Below are 12,800 nucleotides of genomic sequence, written 5' to 3' on the forward strand. Positions count from 1 at the left end.
CAGGCTCCATCTTTGTGCCCCTAAAGTTGTGCATGTGGGTGTTAAAGCACTGAGTATACCTTTAGCTTCTCTAATAATGATGACAACAACATTGGCTGAAGGTTGTTAATGCAGCTGGGAAACCACTGAACCTTCCTCCTTGTCCAAGTTGGCATTTCTCCTTCTTTCAATAAACCCGCAAACACCAGCACCCTTCTATTTAACCACAGCATTTTTTTAATGGAGGCCCAAATTCAATGCAGTGTATGTCTACTTTTTCATCTACAGTTGTTACAAGCATACATGCAAATGAGGTAACTGCATGTGCTAATGGCTAGCTAGGTGATTGACTGGCCATTTGTCTGCAGTTAAGCAATATCTAGTTTTAGTAATATAAATGCCTTTTTATCAATAGGTATTTCAGCAATCTGCCCGTGCTTCAAGGATGGTCGTATAGCGGAAGTGATGACAGCAGTGGAAGAATTTAAATATCATCCTCAGAGAATGTAGGTGCACAATTGTGTATACAGATGAGCTTCTTTTTTATCTCTAGATGTGTGTTGAAATGGATGAGGTACAGAGCACCTACTGATCTGCTCCCCATTCCAGCTTCTACTTTCTGGAACTAATATCCATCTCTGGAACTCCCCCCTCATCTTCAGGGGGGCTTGAGTGGAATCTGAGGAAAGGTGACAGTTGGGGGTAGAGAAGAACCAGTTCTAAGGGGGATCATTTTGGAAGTCAGATTTCTGCAAATTTGAACCTTCAAATGGGTGGATGGGGTTGATTTGCTTCCAGCATCCATGAACTAAACTGCAGGATTTAATCTGCTAATCCCTTCACACCCTGAACACTCTTGGTATGTCTACCAGCAACTGGACACATGCGGCTGGCCTGTGCTAGGTGATTTGGGCTCGCAAGGCTCAGGCTGTTCCATTGCTGTGTAGACTCCTGGGCTTGGGCTGGAGCCTGGGCTCTAGGAGCTTGCAGGGTGGGAGGGTCCCAGAGCTCCGGCTCCAGCCCAAGCCTGGAATGACACAGTCCTGCAGCCTGAGCCCTGCAAGCCCAAGTCAGCTGGTATGGACCAGTCGCAGGTTTTTCTTCCTGTGTAGAAATGCCCTCTAAAATTTGCAGAGCTCTCTTTATAATGTCTGATGTTGGTCCTGTATTCTAGTTTCAATTGCTGTGGTACCTACATTTTTTTTAAAAGCTGTCATTGGATTGTTTTCCCATACAAAGTGGTTTCTGAAGAAGAGCAGCTGATTATGTACTCTCTCCACACACATCAGCATGTTGATTAATCTCATAAGGAATTATAGTCAGTGCCAATCATTGTCTAGCTGAAGGTCAAATTTTACATCCCTCCGCTGTTGTCATTGGTCTTCCTTTACTAAATCTATGAAGCATGTACATAATGCTGGGATACATCCTCTTAACAAAATGCATTTGTTATCAAAATTAGGATATTATTATGCAAAATGATGAAATCCACATCTGCTTAGTGTGCAGAAAATACACTATTTATAGTTACTGGAGAAAAGGAACACTAAGAACAGCTCTAGATTCAGGAGTGTTTAAACCTCAAGGATGATACTTAGCCTTTATATTTCTTTTGTGTGATAGCTATTCGTGTGGAGGGTACAAATACCTCCAAATAGCATCCATATTCATTGATGACACTGCCTTTACTGTTCTCCTAGCACTTTGATGATGCCAGAACTGAAAGTAGTGCTATTGGGGTTAGTGTCAGGACTGCTGCAATGCCATCCCCGATGCTCACTAGTTCAGAGGAGATTGGGTAAGGAAGATACATTTGAATAGGCACTGTGTCTTTTTAGGTTTACTCTATTTACAATTAATGGGCCAGCACCATGGTCGCATTCTTTTTGTATTTGGCTTCTGGCCCAAATCAGCCATACATCTAGCAGATTTAGGCGGTGGATAATTCCTGCTACATAGGCCTGTCACTATGGTTCCTATTCCTCCCCCTCCTACTCCTGCATGAGAGGACTTGGCTGAGTAAAAGGGACAAGCTCAGGATGCTGTTGAGTCTCCGTGGACTGTGACCAGCATGCATAAGCTAGAGCAGCTGTGCTGGGGTAAATAATCCCCACACGGGGCAACACAGGGTTAATGAGTTAGTGTGGGCTCAGTCAGCCGTGTCCCACCCACACCTGTGTGAGATGTCAGACTTGATGGGAGGAGCTTAAAAGGTGAGACCACAGCACAGTAGGAGGCAGACTAGAGAGGAGAACAGGGCTCTAATCTTCAGCTCCTGCAGAAGGCAGGAACTTCTTGAACAACTGGTGCCTCATATCCCCATCCCTGGGAAGGAAGGGCCTGATGCTGAAGCACTGTTGTGAAACTATTATTAGAGTCTAGTCGATGAGCTGGATTGAGGTCACTGCTTACCAAGGGCTCTCTGGGTATGTCTACACTGTAATGGAAGACCAGGGTTAGTGGAAATCGAGTCAGCTGACCTGTGTTAGGGCTTGAGCGTCTACATTGTATGTTAACCCTATGTTAAGACTTTTCTAACCCATGCTCGAACCTAGGGCTCTGGCTCCCACACTGCACTGTGCAGACCTGAGTCTTAGTAATTATATCCCAAAGTTCCTAGAAGACCCCACCCCCCCCAGATGTGGCCATTCTAACTCTAGGACCATGGTGCACTGTAGGAAAACTTCACTGTCCACCCTGCATATTACCAGGAAGCAGCTTGCTTTGTGAAATACTTGATCAGTTCGCTCTCCATTGCAAACCCAGGAGTCTCTCTGACAATGTGCTTGCAGATCAGTGATCAGAAGAGAATGGGTTAACTCTGACCTGAACTGCTGCCATATGCAAAACAGGAGGTGGCTTCTGTTTTCACCATAGTGGATTGCAGATCGTTGGGATAGAGAGGATTAAGGAAATTGTCCCATGGAATTGTGGGATAATTCTGGGTGACTCCCAGGATGCAAGCCAAGCAGAGCTGGGTCTACAATGAAAAGCAATAGGGCTCGGACCCACCTCTAGCCCTGCAGGGTCCTGGGACCGAGTTCTGGTTTAGTGCAATTGTAGTATACATGCAAGGGCGGAGGGGTTAGGCTTGAGCCGAGGCTCCAGCCCCAGCTTACATTGCAGTATAGACATACTCTCTGTGCACAGAGCGTCCTACATGTTTATGTGACCGTTCATTTGTGTCTGTTTCCTTTTCTTCACTAACAATGCTGGAAGGGGTGAACTATCCTGGAGCCAGCTGGCAGGCTGTGTTACTGCTGTCTGGGCCTATGCCATGGAACAGCGGGTGAGGCTGGGTGAGGGCAAAGACCCAGTCCTGGGCCATAGGGTGTGCCTTGGGAGAGGAACACGGTGACAGCAGCCTAGAGCCAGATCCAAGATTGGGAAGCTGCAAAGGTGTCATAGAGTTTAAGGCCAGAAGGGACCATCAGATCATCTAGTCTGAACTGATATCACAGGCCAGTAATACCATCCAGCAACCACACAGTAAACCCAAAACAATTTTGAATTTTAATAATAATTAGTTTTCAGTATCTTGCCAAAAAGTTAAAATTTGTCAAGGAGGAAAATCCTATTTTCTGACCAGCTCTAGCAGAGGCAGATCTTGAGGAGGGAAAGGAGGGCAGGGGAGTAGAAGGGACCCTGTATATTTAGGAATGGGACAAAATATCCTGAAAAAATACTTGCATGTTCAGTTCCATTCTTCTACAGCAACGTTAGCCAAATGAAACCCACAAATAAGAAAAAGCTAAATTCTCTGCAATTTTATGGGGTTTTTGCCCATGAAACAAAATACATTTTACAGAGGAGTTATCAATTGAGGGGACTGGTGCCAATTTGCCTGAATCTGATTTTTGTCATTGAACTGGTTGTCAGGTAGTGACACATTTTCTGATTAATATCTAATTCTGAAGTGAAAGGAAGGCCGATAAATTCTCTCACTTATTAGCTTGTATAGCCTAATTAATGCCGTCCTGAGTAAGGTGGAATCTTGCACTTTATTTTTTCTTTTGAGTAATTTAGATAAGACAGACAATCTCAATGGTAAAGACAAAGGAACTTCAGGTTGATACCTTCTGGGACTTTGCTCTACCACATGTCAATCGATGAGACAGTAGTTCTGTTTCTGCTCCGTCCAAATCTGGGAGTTCAGGCTTATGGATTTCTTTCATATTATCCATTCCCAAAGTAACTTCATTCCTAACACCAGACTTGCAGCTTCACAGTTTGAAAAATGATGTTTGAATTCCCTGGAAAATTGTGTCTAAGTAACCACTGAACTCAATCTGTTTTGTCAGTAGTGAATGCTGTTGAAATAATGATTTTCTTACATTTGGGAAATATCCAAAGATATAGCTGAGATGCTGATCTTTGAAAGACACAATGAGATCTCTTTAGGAAAAAAAAATTAAAAATTTGTGACATAGGACAGTATTCACGCAGCTTCTAATTCTAGCTCAAAGTGACAAATTTAACTTATTCGTTGGGTACATAAACTCATTACAAAATCTGGCACTCCTCACATTTGGCCAGAAAACCTATAGACATTACAACTGCGAAAGGGGTCTTCATATTAATTTACTACTTTTTCACCTTTCCATTAATTTTGTCCCCATCATTTGGTTAGAAGAGGTCAACCACAAACTCCTGTGGCCTTACGCTTTGCTTTGGCATTCTTCGTCACAGAACCAGCACGTAGCGGAAAAACTGATAACTCCTCTGAGCTTTTTAGTCACTGTAAATGATGCTTCCACCATCTTTCCAGAGTTTGACCTTGGTGAGTAATTATTTCTTATGCTTGTTTTGTTCATTTTGCTGACATCTTCTTTCCCAGTGATGATTTAACTGATATTGAAACTAAATATGCAATAGACTGACCAATGGATTCCACAGGACGGAATATGGAAACTTGTCTCAACCTGTTCCTTCCATTAGGGAATTACCTTTTCTACACCCCCTCCCCCAAACTGCTACAGCATGACTCCTAAATGTGCCATTACCCTATCTGATGTGCTCTCTGACTTCCTTTCAGTTAAGTAACTTTTCATCCGTTTTATTTTTACTCCGGTACAGATTTTCTCAGTGTTATTTTAAACAGATTTCTTTTTGACTAAATGCTGGTTACTTTACACTGCTCTGAAAAGGAATTTTCAGGCCAGGTATGGATGCCTTTTCATGTCGCTGGATCATTTGCTATTGTGCTTCCAATGATGGTTCCAATGCTGAGTTATTTTTGCTGCAAATGGTACTGTGCAAAATAAACAAAACTCACGATGTAACTAAAAATTCCCCAGGCTGTTTGCCTTGATTCACCAATGAGTATGTAATTGCAGCTAAGCCATGATCATATCCCTTCTTTTGTACCTGTCTTTACCCACCTCATGGCCAGCTGTTTGAATTGTTCGCTGTTGAATTCAATCTTGCAAAGTGTTGAGAACTTCATGGGAAGTGCATATGCCCTCAGTTCTGACTGACTTCACTGGGGGTTCAGGGCACTCAGCATCTTTCAGGAACAGGCCCTTTATACTCCAAATATGCATGCAGATAGTATTGCAAAGGCCATTACAGCTAGGATTAGTTGGCATCCCCTACTGGCAGTCTATGCAGAGTGACCAAGTACTCAGAGTAAAATTCATGTGTTGGCCAAGGAGCAATGCAAAGCCCTAGATCCCCCTTCAATGTGCCTGCATGGTGAGGAAAGGCAGAGGGAGTGGGTGCCCAGGATGGCTTTTGAATATCCTGCACATTGTTGAAGTAGGCTCCATGCTAGCTCTGAATAAACTATCATAGCGGGGATTAGTGGGGGCAGGCTGAGAAATGGACCTCTGAATCCACACTCATCCAGTGCCTGGGAACCTCTGCATCTGAGTGCAAAAGGGCAACGGACATTATTCCTGCTGGCAGGCTGGAAAATTTGCTACAGCGGGGCTGAGCTGCAACCCAATGACCATCTCTTGGATTGGGGGTTTTGTTGAATTCTTCTCTGCCCAGCCACATTTTGTTACTTGCACAAAGTGTACTTATAGGGGCTTTTAATGGCTGGGTAGGAATTTCTTCTTGTGCTGATGTAGGAAATGAATTACCCTTTCACCCCTAGTGGTGGCCATTCTGGGGCTGGGTTGAGGCACGTGGACTAAGCATGTTGCTGCCCATGCTACGTCCATTCTGTAAAAGAAATTTTATAGTGCTGTCAGTCTAGAATCTTTCATGAGCATGATGTTTGTACAACCAGAATGAAAATCCGGTGCTTGGTCCTTAATTCAGATCTCCAAAGTTGAAGTGGAAAGGAGATCAGAAAACTTCAGAACGTTCTAGAGAACTGTACAGCATCCACTTCTAACATAAAGATGCATCCTGATTAGAAATGCCTGTTATGCATTGTGGTCTTGCACAGCTAATTGTTTTTCCCCATGAAGCAATAACATATGCAAACATGTCTCAGAATGACGTGCCAGTCTGTCTACTGGAAAATGTCTGACTGTCAATCAGCAACATGCTGTCTAGACATCTCTTGGAACAGACTGATGCCAACTGTTTCAATTTTATATTCTATATACTATATATTCTTTGAATCAGTCAGATGGTTAGATTCCCATCTCATAGTTCTAAAGCATTTGTCCCCTTTTCTCTAAACTAAAGACTCCTTAGTTGCATATCAAAGATTAGTCCGCCCAATAATGCCAAATAGCAAACCAATTTCCAAAAAAATAAATCTGCTTTTTTCACTGGAAGTATAAAATGAGCATACTGTACTGGTAAAGATGGGTCTATAGCACAGGCAGTTACAGCAAGGATATTGATTGATGATTAAAATTACTTCTTAGTTATGTGACAGAAGAATAGTCAAGAGGTGGAACAAGGAATAACCTGTGAATGTTGTCTGTTTAAGTAGAAGGGCTGTATTGTTTAGTAAGCTATTAATCATTCATCACAGAAAACTAAATATTTGTCAGGATTTAAATCTGGCTTTTTTTGTACATGAATATGCATGGACACACACCAAACTGGATATGTACACATCACTTACACTTAAATATGTAGGAGGAATTTCTAAGTGAAATTTAGTACTTATGGAAGATGCCAAGTTGAGGGCATCTGAGTGAATTTCTATATTGTCCACAGGACATGGACAATACAGACAGCAGCTGTGTAAACCCTCCCTCCCCCGCTTAAACATCAGCTTAGTCTGATTGCTTGAGATAAGAGGGTATATTTCTGTTTTAGGTCATGATCCTGCAGAGAATTCTGCACATGCTTTACTTCTGGCATATGAGTAGCCACACTGAGCTATGGGACTAGTCACATGCTGAAAGTTAAGCACAGGCATAAATCATTGCCGTATTGGGATCTTAGTCTGTATCATAAATATTAAGGATGAAATCTGGAGGGGTTATGCAAATAGAATATTGTAATTTACATACTCATGAATATGCACAACCATATTTACATAACCCCCTGCCGAGTTGCATATTTGCAAAATAAAAGTACTGGATTGAGTGTGCCCTAGGTTGCCTCACCCTCACTATCCACGAGATCATTTTGTCTGGAGAGGCATTCCCTGGAAGCAGTTTCCTAGCAGGGGTTTTATTTGTAGAGGCCTCTCCCTGCAGCATTTTCTCTTGCAGTGGTTCTGCCTAGGGAGGTTATTATTCTAGAGGATTTATTCCATAGCAGAGGAACTTATTTATGGTATAATAGTTTTGATGAGTATTAAAGGTACATTCTGTCTTTGCTTGATACATTTCTTCACAAAATAAACATCTCAGGCAGTCCCAGGGCTATGAAAAGTTTGTACTAACTCACCCCATGCCACTGGTGGATTAGAAGTGGAGGAGTATTTGTTGATAAGAGCTTTGGGTGAAGCTGCTGATGAAAGACTCATGAGTTACGACAAAGACCTGATTCTGTCCCCAGCTACAGCCTCTTTATGATGCTCTGGTGGTTTACGGTTGTTAGAACAGCATCCATAGGAATACAGCTTGTTTAATGGGGTCCCCCCACTGCTGTAGGGCTTGTGTATGGTCCTCCAGCACCTTCCTATGTAGTCTCCAGTGGGGGGATGGTTGGGGAGAGGCTAGAGTGCATCATGTTCCAATCGTTCTGGACCAATGTGCAGCCTTAAGCAGTCAGACAAGGCCACCATAATTTAGGGGACCCTGGACTTGCCCTAAATTGTGCCAGAAACTGACCCCAGAATTCCAAGATTATGAAGCCACCTTTGCTCTTCCCCTACCTAGCTGCGTTTCCTTTGTGGGGCAGCATACAATGTGGCCCAATGTTTCTGCTTCTACAGAGTCAGGATGATTTAGAGAAAAGATGCTGCAGTGTTGTACAAACTGAAACCTACTCTATACACCACATCTATAGCTGTCAGTCATTGTTCTCAAGAAGCTGATACTAGGAGCAACGAGCTGCTGTACTAGTGCTGTCAGTATTTGGCAAGAGAAGGACATTCCACTTAAAACAGGAAAGTAGACAGATTTTACAATCTGCTTACAGTATTTTGCATAAATGTATTCTCTCAGTGCTCTTCAGTGGAAGGACCTCAGAGTGCTCTCGTTCCATTCCAGAGCATTAAAAGTGACCTGCAAATAATTTTATCAAAAACATACTAATAGCAGAACTATGTGCTGAATGACCCAGCTAGCCAGAGAACATTCATCATAACTACTTAAACCTTTCAATAAATTACTTTACCCCCTCCAGTGTCATGTTAGCGGGCTACATTTGTAGTCCCAGAATGCCTCATTCTAGCATAGTGTGAATCGTATCTGGGACAGCTGAAGAGCCATTTGGTCAGATAAGTGGCACTCACCTTTGGTATACAATAATCATGTTTAAAACTTCTCTTCAATACCATGGCACATATTTATATGTATAGATAAAAAAAAATCATACTGTTATCTGATAGGGCATCTTCATAATCCAGACCAATTAAGTAGTAGCTGAGAAGTCACAAAACTATGTATTCTGGAACAACCAGCAGAGAGGAACCATGTAGCTCAGCTTTGGTGGCAGGGAACATGGAGCTGAAATTAAGAAATATTACTTTAATTAATCACTCAGAACTTACGTCTCCTTTGCTAGTTGAGCCATTCAGATATCGCTTATTTATTATAAACATTTTTTAATATGAAGTATCCATGCACATACAAGCAACTCATAGAATAAGACGGGTGCCTACCCTAAAAAGCTTACAATCTAAATAAGCCAAACAGATAGGGTAAAATCATGGCCCCATAGAACTCAATGGGAAAACACCTATTGACCACAATAGGGTAAGGATTTTACCCCGGAGGACCATGGAAAGAGATGTAACCTACAACTGTGACAGAATTTTGTGAGTTCTACAGGTTTTGTTCCTTTTCCCTCTTTCATTTATGTCTCATTATCTGATCCCTCTTGCCGTTTATTTAGATAAATGTTTGGCTGTCGACTTTAAGAATGAACGCTTGGAGATATATTGAGGCTGATGAGAGAAGAGAGATGTTTTCCATATTTGCAGCTAGAGCTGGCTGACATTTTTGGCCAATTTTTAATGGAAAATGGCTTCATATTATGTAAACATTTCTGTAAAACCTGCAAAGTTTTTTTTATTGTTTGAAAGGAAAGGTTTTCTTTGTTTTTGTTTTTTTTGACAAAACATGTAAAACCAAAAAATGTTTGGAGTGTTTCAAAATGAATCTTTTTATTCCATCAAATCGAATGAAATCAAAGTGATCATTTTTCAGTTTTCTAGGTTTTTCACTCCTTTCTTTTCATTTCTCTGACCATTTTTTTTTTCCCGATTAGAAAGAGACAGAAAGGGAAGAGGGGAAATGGAAAGCCTCTCCAAAAATGCAATTTGATTCTATCAGTCAGGAATCCGGCCCTGCAGCAGAGCCAGTCTCCGGACAACCTAAGGAGCACAGCTGGCCTGTAGTAGGCTGCCTGATTGGTTGGAAGAGTCAGCAGACAGGCTGTTAAGCCCAGGAGAAGCGGCAATGCACTGGCTGCCAAAAGCATTTGCCCCTTGACTGAGAGAACTTGTGTGGCTGCCTTGTTCCAGCTCTGCTCATGCCTTGCCTCATTTCAGGTAAGCTGGGCCTGACCCTAGGATCTGATTCCTGCTGTGTCCCTTGGGTCTGGCACCTGGCCCTGATTCCTGGCAACTTGCACCTTTTCTGACCATTAGGCATGACTCATTCTTGAACCACTAGGCATGACAGCCCACGTCCCTGTCACATGATACTATTCCATTTGGATTACATACAACTTATTTTTAATTGTTGCATGGAAAAATCCACAAGAAAATTTAAGCAAAACATTTTTTTCAGTTTGTGCCAATTCTTTCACTGAAAATTAGCTTTCACTTTTAGACCAACCCTATTTGCAAATGAACACATAGGTATTTGATATTATATGCTTGCCATCTTCAGTGGATGAAGAAATCAGTACTGATCCAAGCAGGTCTCCCTTCTCTCAGCTCTCGTTTTTCATACAATAGATTTCTGTCACCTGTGCTACTATACAAGACAAAAACAAGGCATGCTATGCAACGACTCAGCTGGCATAGCACAGATCAGTTTGCACATTAGTAACTTCTCTTGGTCAAACTGTATTAGCCCACAGAATAGAGTGGGTGCACTTTGATGGGATAATCCCGAGAAGATTAACCTACAGTTCTAAAGCCCAGTTGCACCCTTGGGATACAAATAACTCCTTTTGACTTTAACGAGCATTACTACATTGCTGTAGCAGAAGGGTAAGGGCCCAGCTGTCTTTAGATTTGCTGCCCTGAAGTGTGAATTCTGTTGTATAACAGTGAGATCTTGTAAACCAAACAAACCTCCCATTTCCTTCAGGACAGCTGGATATTTAAGACTTCTGCATTATATTCTAGATACAGAGAATAGATTAATTTTAGAAGAGTTTGGGAAAGAATCTGCTAGAAATGTGTCATTCATTTATCCTTTAAAATGATTGTATTTGTGGACTATAACTGTTCTACTTTTCATCTGTCATTATGGTTGATTATTTTATTTTTTTTTAATCCTGATTGCTAGTATTCTGAAAATTCTGGTCAACAGACAGCTTCTGCTTTTTTTTTTTCTCTAGAAGCTAAATCATTCAAGAACAAAAAGAGAAACAGTTAAATGCGATCTTATTCTAAATTCCAAGTGGTTTCACAAAAAGAATTTTTCATGACCAAAGTGGTTGCCTGAAGCCTAAGCTAATCATTATCTGAAATGAAAGCATAGTTAGTCCCTTTCTTGTTGAGATGGGAATTCGTTAGTACTATTAATGGATCTTGCAGCCTACTTAACTTATTTAGTGAAAATGATAAACTCGTTTAATAGCTTTCCTTAATACATGAATGTGTGACAGTCCCAGTTTCAAAGTATTCAAAAGAAGTTAAAATTCTGATTAGAACATAAGAATGGCTATACTGGGTCAGACCAAAGGTCCATCCAGCCCAGTATCCTGTCTGCCAACAGTGGCCAATGTCAGGTGCCACAGAGGGAGTGAATTTAACAGGTAATGATCTAGTGATCTCTCTCCTACCATCCATCTCCACCTTCTGACAAACAGAGGCTAGGGACACCATTCCTTACCCATCCTGGCTAATAGCCATTATTGGACTTAACCTCCATGAATTTATCCAGTTCTCTTTTAAACCCTGTTATAGTCCTAGCCTTCACAACCTCCTCAGGCAAGGAGTTCCACAGGTTGACTGTGCGCTGAGTGAAGAAGAACTTCCTCTTAATCCTGCTACTCATTAATTTCATTTGGTGGCCCCTAGTTCTTATATTTTCGGAACAAGTAAATAACTTTTCCTTTTTCACTTTCTCCACACCACTCATGATTTTATATACCTCTATCATATTCCCCCTTAGTCTCCTCTTTTACAATCTGAAAAATCCTAGCCTCTTTAATCTCTCCTCATATGGGACCTGTTCCAAACCCCTAATCATTTTAGTTGCCCTTTTCTGAACCTTTTCTAATGCCAGTATATCTTTTTTGAGATGAGGGGACCGCATCTGTATGCAGGACTCAAGATGTGGGCGTACCATGGATTTATATAAGGGCAATAAGATATTCTCCATCTTATTCTCTATCCCTTTTTTTTAATGATTCCTAACATCCCGTTTGCTTTTTTGACTGCCGCTGCACACTGCGTGTACGTCTTCAGAGAACTATCCACAATGACTCCAAGATCTTTCTCCTGATTAGTTGTAGCTAAATTAGCCCCTATCATATTGAATGTATAGTTGGGGTTATTTTTTCCAATGTGCATTACTTTACATTTATCCACATTAAATTTCATTTGCCATTTTGTTGCTTCTTTTTGAAATTCCTAACAGTCTGCTTTTGTCTTAATTATCTTGAGCAGTTTAGTATCGTCTGGAAACGTTGCCACCTCACTGTTTACCCCTTTCTCCAGATCATTTATGAATAAGTTGAATAGGATTGGTCCTAGGACTGACCCTTGGGGAACACCACTAGTTACCCCTCTCCATTCTGAAAATTTACCATTTATTCCTACCCTCTGTTCCCTGTCTTTTAACCAGTTCTCAGTCCATGAAAGGATCTTCCCTCTTATCCCATGACAACTTAAATAGATTACATGTTGGTAGAATTAAAATAGATTACATGGTGGCAGAGTTGTTATAGTAACAGATGTACCATATATTGTGACTATTTAAACTTCTATAGCACAGTAAAAGAGGTTAGAACTCGAACATGGAAGAAACATTACCCCAGTGGATAGGAACTTGCTAATAACAGCACTGTCAACAACCACTCAAAGAAGGACCTTTATTTTTTTTTTAACTTGA

At 41.4% G+C, this 12,800-nt stretch overlaps 1 long non-coding RNA gene across 1 annotated transcript in view; it reads left to right on the forward strand.

Annotated features, from left to right (window-relative positions):
• Positions 1–305: 305 nt before the first annotated feature.
• Positions 306–12,800, forward strand: part of LOC122461899 — a 31,667-nt gene continuing 19,172 nt past the window's right edge. Inside the window, exons 1-2 of the long non-coding RNA XR_006284147.1 lie at positions 306–485; positions 4,669–4,759. This is a non-coding gene — a long non-coding RNA (uncharacterized LOC122461899). The remainder of the gene's footprint in view (positions 486–4,668; positions 4,760–12,800) is intronic.

This window comes from Chelonia mydas, chromosome 10 (genome assembly GCF_015237465.2).
Source record: "Chelonia mydas isolate rCheMyd1 chromosome 10, rCheMyd1.pri.v2, whole genome shotgun sequence".
NCBI lineage: Eukaryota > Metazoa > Chordata > Testudines > Cheloniidae > Chelonia > Chelonia mydas.